The 14000-nt window shown below is 39.2% G+C and overlaps 1 long non-coding RNA gene across 1 annotated transcript; it reads right to left on the bottom strand.

Moving 5' to 3' along the window:
- Positions 1 to 1877: 1877 nt before the first annotated feature.
- LOC121064089 lies at positions 1878 to 13610 on the bottom strand. The gene is made up of 2 exons (XR_005816326.1): positions 12519 to 13610; positions 1878 to 7843 (listed from the first exon to the last, which is right to left on the bottom strand). It is a non-coding gene; the product is annotated as an uncharacterized LOC121064089 (long non-coding RNA).
- Between the last annotated feature and the right edge of the window lie 390 nt (positions 13611 to 14000).

The following is a 14000-nucleotide window of genomic DNA, read 5'->3' as shown; positions in this document are numbered from 1 at the left end:
TGTTAGTGCACACCCCTGAGAAAAGTATGGCTCCATCTTTTTAGCTCCCTTCCCTCAGGTATTTACACACATTGATAATATTCCCTCTCTCCTTTGCTAAGATCTTCCTCTTTCTTTTTGTTCCCTCAGTTGTGTTACCATATCAAATGTTAGACAGTCAAAGGGCCACTCCAATGAAAAAGCCCTAAGAAGTTACTGGCTGTCTACAAGATAAGATAGCCTGGAGTCATGAGACTGCCTGTGCCTGGGAGACAAGTGCCCCAAGGCTGAGTAATGTCAGGGGAGGAAATAGGCTGAGCACGGGCAAGAACTCTCTCCTCGACTTCTCTGTCAGTGGTGACAGGGAGTTGAACTCAGTATTCAGCTCTGTGTTGGCTTGTAGCTGGAGACAGGAAGGCAGTGCCAGAAGAAAGTCTTCTCTGGAGAAAAGGAACTCTAGCCAAAAAAGCGAACAGCTTAGAGGGGAATCAAGTCAGGCGTCTTCTGAATTCTTGGCTGAGAGAAGAATGGTACATTTGTTGTTGTTTACAGAGAGCAGGTTTGGGCAGCTCCCTGGGTGGTGGCAGAAATTTGGAGTTAATTTGGAGGACAGAGAGAGAATAGTATCTAGAACCTAGAATACACTTCTGTGCTGACAAAAGATTGAAGAGAACTTTGATAACAACACATTGATACAAGGTGGTATTTCAGGGTGGAGAATGCATTGGTACAATGAAGGAGTCTTACACCAAGGTGCGAAGTTGAGCCTTAGCTTTGCATCCGTTGCTGTAGCATATTTCAACACTTCTTTCTCTCTCTCTCTCGTCTAGTCTCTAATCTTAAGATATGAGAGGTATTTGCCTTTTCCAAAGAATTTGTAAGTTCATAAGAGTGAAACCTTTAAATTATATCCTGCTAATACTTATGCCAGGAGTGTGAACTCCAAATGAGACAGCAATAGGGGAAGTCAAGTCAACTGAACTTTTGAAACTGGTGAGCAGATTTTTAAAAACATGTGAAGATTTGATAATGTGAGGGAAACTTGTATGAATTTGGAGCCCTGCTACAATTTATTTTAGCTCCTGAGTCAAATACAGCATGCCAGCATGCTAAATGAAACCTACATAAAGCCAGACTGTCAAATTAATGATGATTTATAACCTGTGATCTTACAAAATTAAAATTAAAGAAAATAAAGACTTTCAACAGTCCAGCTGTGAGTTCAGCTTTGGTCATTCAGGAAAGTAACTTTTGTCCTTATCATTCCAAAAGCATTTTCTTGTCTGAATGGGAAACATTCCTCTTAGATTAAGATTGTATAACTTTGGAGGGTCTTTTTCTTGAAAATTGAAATATTTTGTTATTCTTTGTAGATAGATAGTCATTCCACTCTTCTCCAGATATAGTGCATATGCATCCATAGTACATATATATTCCCAATGTAAATCCTCACAAAGTTGGGTCTTCTCTCATATAGAAAAATACTAACTTCAGCCCAGATATCCTCCACTGAAGATTGTGCTAATGACTGATTTTTGATTCGATAGCTAAATATTTAAAAAGTCAGATCTAAACAGAGTTTTCTTTTTCCTGCCCAATGTGAATAAATTACATTTTTTGGTAGGTCAAATTAAATGCTCAATTTACATTTTGGCATTCAACAAGAAGAGATAAGTGGAGATGAATGACTAGACTTGAGGAATGTAGACAAGCCCCATGAGGAGGCTTTGGGACTCTGAGACAAAAAAGGAGCATATTCTCCCATTTGCTCTTCCTTTGCTTTTTGCACAACTGTCCCAGAATGCAGCATCCTGTCAGTAGTCAAATGAAATGTTCTATGTGTAGGAAAATATTTTTTTCCAGAAAAGAAAGTAAACAAAACAGAACAAATTGGTTCAGTCTAATATTTATTTTTATTTCTGCCAATCGAATAGCAATTATTTACTCATCCCTACTCACTAGCTTTTTTACAATTTGAGTGGAAGTAAGAAGATCCACCAACCAGTAGTGGTCAGTAGTAATTACAGAGAGCTAACCCTTGATTTTGGGTTGATTTGAAGAAGCCAGTACAAATATCCCAAATAATACTAACTTATTTTTTTTTATTGAAAATAATATTACATTGTGTTATATAATTATGTAGCATCATACCTATCATTGTTTTATATCATTTTTATAGAATGCTCAGCTATATTTTATAAGAATGTATTCTTTTCCCTAAACACTTTGATATTAAACAGTCACAGTGAAATTAAGCATGGTATGTAAAAATAATTCTAAGTAAAGGAAAGCTATTTCATGTGATGGTGAAAGATATCTTATTTTGCTCACGTAGTGTAACTCTGTTAATTAAGTAAAAAGGCAAACAATGTGTTTCACATAGAAACTCTGCTTGTAAATCTGTTTAGGGGCATGTCTGTGTAGGTTTATAATTTCTTGAAAGATGAAAGCACATCATAGAAGAATTTGGATAAGAGAGGTTAGAGAGTGTTTAAAAAGTGGAATTCTAAGGTGGTTATTTGTACTAATTCCACTGGAACCAAACTTCATTGGGAGTAGAAGTAGGCAGGTTGTGTGCAAAAAGTATCTTGAATATTTGTTTAAACAAAATCCAAAATTTTACACAGAAGTCATGATGCCCCCTATTACTTTTTCACCACTATTCAGACAAAGCAAGAAATTTTGCAGAGACAGTGCTGAACAATGTCATGAATTGCAGACATAGATGTGTATCAAAATTCGTACCAGACGCATTCAGAAGCCCACTTCCACATGTTCATTTAAAACAGGGTTATCTGCTCAGGCAGCAAGCTGAAGCCATGTGACTCATACAACCTTCACAGCAGGAGGAATGAAAATGTAAAGCACTAGTTATTTCAAATACTGTGACCAAACTATGGGTCAACATTAGTTTGCTTAACCTATTTCATGACGTTGAAGGTATGTGTAATCTGTGAACAGACAAATAGTGCTGGCCTTGTTGAATCCATAGTCCGTTGTAAATATAATTCAAGAATTCATTCTGAATTCATCAGAATTCAGCGTTTGGTCTCCTCTGTGCAGGCTGATAAAATCATGCTGGAAACCACTGCTGCTTACTCACCAATAATAAACTTAAGTCCTTTGTGTAGTTCTGATGCTCCTCTCGCACACCTCTCTAATGGAGTGTTGCAGTTACTTTTTGAAGTACTGAAATGGAGTAGCCAACTTCTTCACATTCCATGACTAGCTAATATCTATACTTCTTCCATATTTTTCTGAGTGCTAATATCTATTCTTGAGTTTTATTTGCATCATCGTACTGTATAAAAGTTGTTCAAGTCACATTAACATACTAACAGGGACCCCATTTTAAAAGAAATAGTCTGTCATTAAGTTCTTGAGGATCAAAACACTGCAAGGAGTGTGGTTTGTGTTTTTTGCTATCTTAGTTTATAATGTTATTAATTCCTTTGTGGTGTCTGGCAGAGACTTAGAGGCTGATAGGATGTGGTCCTGTTGAAATGACTTTATGCCTTCAGTAGTGTGGTCCAGGCGTTTTACATCTCGGTATATGACATCCAGCTGTTTCTTTCCCTTACCCTGCCAGTCACATACCCCATTCATTTTCCCTTATAATGATGTGATGGAGTGCCATTTGTGTGAGCAAAAAGTTCTTTTTGTAGCCATGGCTGTGTAAAACCACCATGTTCATAGATATCAGTCCTACAAAAAAAACGCTTTAGAAACATGCAGGTACCACAGTGGGATTTCACTGCTCTAACTACTCTTCAGGATCTGTGCCTTTCTGCTTGAATTGCAATTTCTGCCATTTTCTCTCTGGAGGAAAGACAACGTGCAGAGGGACTTGGAGGACTAAAATGAAAATAGCTCTTGCAGTCCTGATGCATGTGGAGTCTGTGAGGATGCTCAGCTGATGTTGCTGTCACAGTTCGCGATGTACTCCCAGTAAGCATCATGGAATCAGCTCTGTTGAGGTAGTTGTCCAATTCTAAAGTAAATTTTAAGCACGTGAATTTAGTTTTTGAATATGATATTAAAAAGCAAAAAAGGTCCACTGCTTGTAGAGAAATAAACACCTCAGAGCAAGTTCCCAGATAGTTATTTATCATTTGGCTTGCTGAGTTATACATCAGTGGTTTGCATGGGCATTTCTGCCTTTGAAACATTTGTTTTGGAAACTCTTGCCTCATTTTGAAGCACAGAAAAGCATATATTCCTGTTCCTCATTATCCCATATCCTTTGGCGCTGCTATTGATATTGCTTGAGTGCCCACAGTGTGGCTGATACCCCTCTGTCATGAGGGAAGCCAGTTCAGGCTTCTAATGCTCCATCATGTTTTCTCAGTGATCAAACTATTCTTTCTCTGTCATTCTTACAGGCTTTTTCATAGCCTCTCACAAACACCTGTCTTCTCTACATAAAACAAAGGTGAGGTCCTGGGCTGCTTGAGGCAGCTGGAAGTTTTTCTTAGATGTCAAAGAATCCATGAAAGAGGATTTTTCCCTCTATGAAGAAGTCCTGATAAAAGTGCAATTATTTTTGTTCTAGTTATGACTGTAGGGTAAGATTCTTTCTGGGTCTCCTGGGGGAATGTGACTGGTGAAATGGAAAAAAGGCAAATAATAATTATGATGAGATTTTCAAAAAATGTCTTGCCTGTTAACACTGAAGAAGTCAAAATAGGAATGTGGTCAGTCTAAGGAGAATATATGGTTGAATTATCAAAGCTTCTGAAGAAAGGAAACTGAGAGCTGATACCTGCACAGCATTTCACAGAGATTGTAGGTCTAACAAAGACATCTAACATTTTGCAAGTCTTGTGATGCAGTGCCTCATCTCTGGTGGCCTGTGGCCAGAGATGTGACCTGCCATGCCGTTATATCCCCACAGGCTTTTTGGTAAGCTTAGTTATTAGGGATGCCAAGTTGGCTGTCTGTGAAGCTGACCTTAATCAAAAAGACAATTTTTTTTTGAGTTCTTTGTGAGTCATTACTGAACTCATTTTTAAAATCTCTGGGTTCACAAACTTTAGATCTGTTAATGCCTGAACGGAGTATTGCACCAAAATGGTCCTAGGACACACAATGGCTGTCAGAATTGGAATTTTCTTGAAATCTTGAAGTCTAGTTGTTGTTTTAAATTCAGGGGTTGTTTAGTTCTGTACTTTATTAGAAACCCAGGTGGGGTTTTTAGCCAAAATCCAAATTACCCCATAGGGTGATTATTTTGCAAAATAAAAGTCATTTAAAATAATAATTACAATAAAATAAAGTAATAATTAAAACAATAAAACCCAAGTATTCTTACTCTCTTTGACTTATGACAACATAAAAAAGTAATTCTCTTCTATATAAGTATACTTAAATGTGGCTGATGTGTGCGGGGAGTGGTAATGGTACCTTTTCTGACTGAATAGTCCACTTCATTTGGACAAGGAATAAATGAAAATAGTTTTGGCCTAAGATAAAAATGGGTAGAACACAGACAGATCTGCTATCTGTTTTGTAACAGGATGTTACTAATAAAAATCAACACTGAGAATTACTCAATATTGCAAATTCACAAGTATTGGCTGGATAATCTTAGTTCCCATTAAAATGTGCCCTTGACATCATTAAACATCCATGGGGATTCATTGGTAAATAAAAGACTTACGTGTGATTAAACAAGATGACAGGAATGTCAGTCTACCTTTTGTCATATTTTTAGATTTTGCATAATGACATTTAGGTAAGCCAGCTTGATTTTTGTCTCCATAATTAATGCAGTTTGCAATGATTAAAGGCATTCCAAAACCTTTCATGACAGTATTCATGCTTCCCTTTTTTTTTAGCTGGCTGGCTCTATGAGAGATCAAGAAGAACTCCCAGATCCTGAGTCTCTGTGTTTTGGTGGAGGCTCACAGCACAGGCCGTAACTATCATGGCTTACGTTCACTGCTAGAGTTTACTTTGACGGCTATTTTGATAGTATGCAACACTGAGCCTATATGACTGTTTTTATTCCCCTTTCCAGCAAAGTTTGCCAGCTCTAGCAAAATACAAGTCTAACTGCACAGAGAGGCCAGCAAGTCTTCCTGGAGGCTGTAGGCGTGTCATGAACACATGTTCCTGCAAGGAGTGCTGCATTCATCCCGCATCAGGAACGTCTGCTGTTGCAGCAGGACAAGGGAGAGGGATCACAGGGAAAGGCTGTTACTTGAGAGGCCAACAGCAGGGAAGTTCTGGTGGGCAGAGCAGCACCTGACATTAACCAAGCAGAACTGGGTGAAGAAAAGCAACCAAGCAGTGCACTAAGACAAAAGGATGCAGAGACTCTTCACAAAGCTGTAATTCATAAAACAGTTCAGCACACGTTTTAGGCTGAGATTCAGGCCAGCTTATTGAATTGAAACCTTTTCCTCTCTCTTCATCCATGCCTTTGTAGGGTTGTGTTCAGCAACTACTGGTATAAACAAACAGTTAAGGTAATAAAATATCTTGGAGCAAGCTCAGCCTGTAAAGGAACTGCTGATCCTTAGTCTCTGAGAGCGTTGAGAGAACAGAAAATTGGTGGATGATGGGTTGGAGGGAGATACAGGATGCCTGTTGGGTATATTACTTCCTATTCAAGTTCTCAGCTGGATGCCATATCAGGAATGTACTTTTTCATTTGGCCAGGAGAGTCAGTCCTTTTTTCTCCTGCAAGTGGTTGTTGGCATGTGAACCTGAAATCAAAAGAGAGAAAATGGCAGAGGCCAAGTACTTCATGTAAGAATCAAAAAATAGTGTTAGAGACACGTACAGCATTATACGGTTACAATACTTTTGCAGTATTCTTATAGAGAAAAAGTACAATAGAGAAAAATAACCGGCCCACACAGTTACCAACTCTGTGTTTGATGTTGGTTTTTGGTGGAAGAAAGGCAGTTATTCATCAGCGACCTGATTCTGCTTCCATTGAATTCATATGGAGTTTCGCCAGTGGCTTTAGTAGGTGAAAGAACAGGATCTGGGCGGCTATAGATGAAGAAAAGCCAGCACTTGAAAAGTTTTCTCAGCATGTTATTGGATAAATGCCATTTTCTAAAGGGCAGTGGGTGGTCCAGAGAGGAGCAGTTTCAAAGAACAAAAGATAGCAAGTGGATTCAAATAATTTTAGGGAAAAGGTCTTGTAGATGAGGAATGACTAGGTGCTCGAGGGACATGGTATGTCTGATCTTTCAGTTGACTGGTGACAGGTAAAGGGCCCACTCTGTCAGAAGAAAACATGTTTCATCAAAAAAGAGGGCTGAACATCAGTTCTCTGTGTAGCCTCATCTTCTGCCTCAGAATTGACGAATTACCAAATCAGCTTCCTTGTTGTCATGCCCCAGGACCACACGCAGAAGCTATTGCAGACATTTGGAAAGTTGGCATCTTACCATCCTTCACCATCAGTGGAAAGTGAGATGCTGTAGCTGTCATCCTGAGGAAGGGACACGGTCAGGGAAGGTGGTACGTGAGAACAGTTCACACATAAACTAGGAATAAAGTGGAGTAATGAGCTTAACTATTCAACCGTTTTCATTGATTTCCACTGGGTGGCCTGCTGAGAACATCAGCAATGGTAGCATGTTGATTTAGGTTATGATTTTTTCCACTTGCAAATGAGAATTGCCAAAAAGGTTATGTAGCTGAGGAATTTATCAAGGTCGCATTGTATTTTTCTTGTCTGTGATCTATAGAGACATCAGTAAGATGCCTGCTGGACACAATGACAAACAAACCTCCATGTAGTAGTCAAGACACTATAGATGAAGACAGAGAGACCTGAACAAGTCTGATCTTTGCAGCACTGCTGTCTTCGTCAAAAACAAATCCATGAAATTCACTTCAGATTCTGTAGGAGAAATCACAGATAGACAGTATGCGTGCAAATTGTGTATCTTAACTGCTGTTGCCTTCGTACTGTGATAAAAATGGTGACAGCAAGTATAGGCATCAGCATCTACCCAATACCATAACGATGGGCACGGCTACAGATGGGTAGGACAGCACATGCACAGAAACTGGCTCCTGGAGCACCACTGCTAGGCATGTGGAAAGGGGACCTGAAAGAGCTGAGTGTACCAGTGGCAACCTTTGAGGAAGCAGAAAGACATAGGAGCAGTCAGAAAAACAGACATTCAAAGTCAGCTCTGCCACTCTCTTATCTGAATGCTTGGACACACTATTCTACCCCTACATCTCCTTTTGTAGAAAAGGGGAAAATTGCAGTTGTTTCTGCAGCCTTTCTATTTCTGGTTTGGGAATCCTGAGAAAAGGGTATACAAATTAATATGCTTTGGTTTGTGGTGGGTCTGAAACCTGTGCTTTGCTGTCAATCCCCTTAAAAATAAACAAACAAACAAACATACACACTGGGCTATTGGCTTCAAATATCTTCAGATATGCAATGAATTAGAGTGCAGAGTCCAAGATTATAGTGCAAGTCCTTTATGGTTTTAACCAGGGCTCGGATGATAAGTCCAAGATCTGAAAGCTAAGCGCTCTGCTTTTCTGATGTTTTCCCTTATTTCCTTTCATATGTTCGATTGTTTTCACATCATGTATGCCCACTGGCAAGGATTCAAGAGAAGATGATCAAAGGCCAGAACAGGCACTGGTGCTGCATTATACTTTCCAGATTAAACTACTTGGAAATATGAGTATATATTACCACTTGCAGTTGGAGAGGTCAGGGCACAGGATAAAAATTTTATATTCTTTACAAAGATACTATATAAGGCCACAAAGATATGTGCTAACAGCAGAAACTCCTAATTCACCTTTTATATCCCTTTTCAGCACTCTCAGAGAGGGATGCAGTGGAGATTTATGCACCAGATGAGCTAAATTAAGTGACAGTCTAGTATCTCTGAATTACCTCATACCTATCATTGAACCAGCTGATCATCGAAGATCTCTCTGTATATAATCCCTTTATATTTATCTGCCAAGAAGATTAGCTAATGTATTTGTCAGTTTTATCACGGAAAATCAGTTTCTATGTGGCAAAGAACTTGCCTCCTCTTCTTCCCAGATGTTTAATTTTCATACAGAAAAGGTATGCGTGTCATCTACAAGCCAGGGATCAACCACTATTGTATGGATGAGCATAACAGCAAAACTGGAAGGAAGGGGATCTTCTGTTCTACCGCTATCTCCTCTGGGGAGTCTTCCAGCGAATACACATTTAAGCATGTCTATAAACCTACCCTCTCCGAAGAAATATCAACACCTATAGCATTTCAACCTCTTTTACAACCTGATAATTGTATGTGCTTTTTTGGAGACTTATGAAGATTTATTTCAAACTGTAGTCACTGTTTTATACTGCTTAATGGATTTTCCAGTTTGCCTTGGTTAAACCTAATATTAGCACTGTGTGAAATAGCAAATGGGCATTTACAGATTTTGTACTGTATATGCAGCTTGTTAAAGAGCACCAGCTTGCAGTACTTGATGCAGTGTTCAGAAAGTCCTATTTTACACCCAAGAATAGGGGAAATGCTTCTGCTGTGAACCTCTTAGCTGCCTAGGTTTACCCAGCCAGGCCACACAATTAAGGTGACACAGAGAACGAGAAGGGTTCTTTATTCTTTACAAACATGCCTCGTTTCTGAAGCCATTTGCTCCAAGAGCTTTTGTGATTTTGCCCACAACTTAACCACACTGCTGAAGTGCCACAATGGCTGCCTGCGGAGCAAGCCCACCCAACTTTGTGATCCGCAGGTGGGCAGGGAGAAGTGTTGAGAGATGTCACCCCCTGACACTGCTGGTGAGGTCCTGGGCCATGCACATGCTCTCTTCTCAGCAGGCAGGGATACACAGCACTCATCCTCAGACCAGGACCTTGTCCACTTCTGCCAGGAGACCAAATAGCACCCTAATGCTGTTTTGGTCAGAAGGCATGTGTGATTTCAGGTTTCTCTCAGTTTAGCTCTCTTGCTTTCTGTAAAAGGTTCAGCAGTATGAATTTGGAATGAAATAGAAACAAATCACACTCCAGAGCTTTCATTTGTTTCCACAAGCATATTTAAATGCTTTTGAATTCAGATGCTGCTCCAGATGTCCTGCAAATGGTAGAGAGGGTTATGCTAGTGCGGGAATCACTGGCAACTGCTGTCTTGTTAATGACTTCTTCTGTATATCTTAATCTGAGGAACTGTGCTATAAACAGCATGGGTTTCACACAGAGCAATTCATCTCTGTACACCAGCTGTGCAGAACGCGCCGTTATGAACATGCGGTTTCACACGCACAACTCAAGGTGGATTTAAAAAATGTTCAGGATATTGCTTTAAAAAAATGCTATAGTCCAAAAATGTTAATTGAGACCATCCAGATTAATCAGATTGTCATCTAAGATGAATAAGAGAATAATTAAAACATTTTGAAATACATGTTTAATATTGTTTTTAACTCAAAGTGACAACATATTTTGAAAAATGTAATTCAATTCTTTTTAAGAACAAAATCTTGGAAACAAAGTTGATAATGCTTCAGGTCTTGTTTTCTTTGTTTTGTGTTGCCTGTAAACCATAAAAGAAATTTTGTGCATTTGTGTTTAGTATTTGCAAAAATGAACATTCTCCCAAATCTCTGAGAGCAGCGTGAGAAGCTAGAAATCTATTTATTATTTATATAATAATAATTATATTATTATTTATTTATTATATTCCTACCTTTTGGTAGGATCTAAGTGTCTGCAAAACTAAATGCAAATTACATTTAGTCTAATCTCTTTTGTGCTTTCTAAAAAAAGTGAAACTAAGAACATCAGCTTTAGGATAGAAAGGCGTGGTTTTAATTTAAAAATAAAATGTTAGAATTCTTATGTCTCAATAGGAATATAAACTGTTAATTTCACCTTGTGTGGAGAGCCTTCTTGCAAAACCCTGTTGTAAGAGTGGACATCTAGCTTTTGTGATCTTTGACCATTTATTCGTTTAGAGCAATTGCTTTCAATACTCTTTGATTTGTTGACCCTTTCATATCTAGATTGCTGTGTAGTTTACACTGCCTATAAGTTTCCTTTTCATCTTCTGCACATCTGGAGAAGCAGTTCAGTGGTCCTAAGTTCACAGTCCGAAAAGAAACAGAGATTAAGAGTATATTCGTTATGGCACTCAATTTAGTATGCCAAGTATGGACATAGCAAATTAGGTAGTCTTCCTGAAGAAACTTTTATGAGATAGTAATGAAAGAACTGCAACTAACACAATGATATGATGACCTAGACTGCAGCCCCATGCAACCTGTGTTTTTTTCTAAAACCCCCTTTTCTGTAAGGATTTTGGAGGCATGTATCCAACACATTTCCAGTGGAGATCCACGCAAACATAAGTGTCCAACTGCACGTACGTGTTCCTTGATTCGCATATAAAGCATATGGAGCTGGATTCATTGTTTTTGTTGCCTGGGTAAATTCTGCATGCATATCGTTCTGTGAGGTCCAAGAGAGGGAGTTACCGAGGGAAAACTACAGGCAATATGGTGTAAATGTGTCTTGTAGTCACAGTGCAAAAAAAATTACGGGTGCCAAACAGCAAGTTCCTTGAGACCATGTTTAGCTTTAAGCACATAAATAGTTTTTGGTACAAAGTGACTGATGTTAGGTGTTATGTGGGAGGAAAATAAAAGATGAACCCCAGATTAGTAGCTAAATTTTGATTTTTAGCCTAGAGTACTTCACAGAATGCCAACCTTGCTAACTGTACCCCACCTTCAGTATTTGGCTGAAAACACTGATGAGCGCCATGAGTAAGACGTTTTATGCCAAGCTAGCCAGCTGCAGCTTAAGTAAAAAGGAACTTTAGAATGGGATAAGTGGAAACAGACACTAATACTGTTTCAGTATCCACTTCAGAGCTGTGTGGTTCTCCAGGAATTGTAAGACACTGTATATGACCTTATTGCAAATCAAGTACTCTGATTAAAGGAGTAATAACTTCAAGACATTTTTTTTTTCCATGAGGTTGAAAAAGAATGTCATAAAAAAGAAACTTCACACAGTAGATAAAGTGAGGGAAAAGCCTGTCACTTGAACAGAATTAAGAAGACTTTCTGTTGGACTTTGCAAGGGCTTTGATTTTTTACTTTTGTAATAAATTAAGAGGAACTTTGATTTGGAATTTCCAAGGTGCACTGCCAGAGACTTATGACAAAACCAGACTTTTAGGAACCCAACTGAAGGTAGTATATAACATTAGATCTGTAGTACTTCCATGCTTTTACAGACAGACCAGCTTTTGTTGAATAAATGGGAGCGTTGACTCTTCCCCAGTCGATAAGGGGAACTACTTACAAGTTACATTCTGGGAGATTCAGTGCTCAGCTGTGAGAGCCAGGCAGCTGCCTGGGTGCCAGCACAAATTAACCAACAAGTACAGTTTACGTATGAAGATGAATTTTCCCTCCTTTAAAAAAAAAAATAAATTCCTGACCAAATAGCATATGGAAGCAGCAAAACCTAATCAATACTGAAGAATAGCATAGAATGAGGGCTAGCAAGTTCAAGAGTCCGTACTTACCTGTTTTTGTGAGGTTTATATTGGCAAATGCATTTCCTCTGGTTTAGATTCCAGGAGCTTTGTTCCTCCAGCCAGGAAGCAGACACATGCAGTAAGAAGGAATTATGATTTCCGTTGTCCTTAAGTTGAAAAGGCAAACTTCCCCTTCTTTTCCTTTTCTGACCTAAGGTGACAGCCCTTCAAGTAGAGTTCTGCACAGGGCAGAGAGGAAGTTCAGTTGAGCTTCATTCACAGTCACAAGTTCATTCATCTGGATGTATCTCACGCTCTGGTGTCACTTAGCTGGTCATTGCTGTGGTTTTTCAGGGACCTCACTCTGCATGAGATGCAGCTGACTAGCATTTGGTGTCGGCCAAGTGCTGCTCATGTAATTCAGACGAGAATTATTGTTCTGCATCTTCACTACTTGACCTGGGGCCATAGCTTCTGACTGGCTTCAGGTGAGGCTGACCTGCTTTACCTGTAGTGAGAGAAATCCCAGTGCCTTGGTAAAAGTGGCTCACCTGCATTTTCAGGAGTAAGATTAAGAGCTTTACTGTTTTCTTCAGAGGAGTGGGTCAGTGAAGTTTTGCCCTTCCAGTAGCCAGATGGTACTCTGAGACCACTTCATTTTGGTTGCTGCTGACTCCCTCTGCAAGGGTGAAGTTCCTTGATAGCTTCCTACATGCAACTACAGAGGGAGCAGTAAAGTTTTCAAGATGACCCGCTCTCCACACCTAATATGCAGGAGATGCTGCAGTCCTAAGAACATAGAGTATCTCCTCAAGAATTTAATTCCCCAGTATTAATTACCTGACTACGTCATGCTTCTTAGGCTATATGCTGGACACTGGAACAGGGACTGTCTTAGAAATAAAAAATCCACTTTCTGAAATATAACGCAGGGATTTTTCTAAAGTGTGTGACTGTTCCGAGTGTCTCTCAGGACACTTGGTATGCTCCCTTTATGTGAGTAAGTCCCATCTGTTTTTCCTCTTCATCTGCTGTACGATGGAAGGGTTCCTTGGGTTGCTCCCTTTGGGATGGTCCTTCAGCTGTTCAGGTTTAGGACTCCCATAGCACATGCTGTAGGCTCATACTTCTGTCTGCTCTAAATATTTTTATCTTCTTTTGTGCATAAACTAAAAGATAAGGAAATGTTTATTTCTGACAGATGCTGGAATTTGTTACAAAAGCATTCAATTTAGTGCATTTCTAAGTGATTTGCCTATCAAGATTTTTAGGTGTCTGTGTATCTGCTGGGTCTCCAGGTTGCATGTTCAGCTGTTAAGATGGAAATAACATTTGAACTAGAGAGTCTTACGTGTAGGTTTTCAGTGACAAAAAAAATAAAATAAAATGCTTCTGAGCTGATAAACATAGCTGGTGCATTGCCGATTTGTGACATTGTTTGCTTTTAGATTGGAATTCTCACTGGTCTGCTGATTACTGCCAGCAACTAAAAACTGACTCACGCCTTGAAATTGTTTGCTTTTTAAAGTA

Source organism: Cygnus olor, chromosome 1 (genome assembly GCF_009769625.2).
Source record: "Cygnus olor isolate bCygOlo1 chromosome 1, bCygOlo1.pri.v2, whole genome shotgun sequence".
Taxonomy (NCBI): Eukaryota; Metazoa; Chordata; class Aves; order Anseriformes; family Anatidae; genus Cygnus; species Cygnus olor.
Note: the sequence above shows the minus strand (reverse complement) of the source record. Positions and strands in the feature narration are given on the sequence as shown.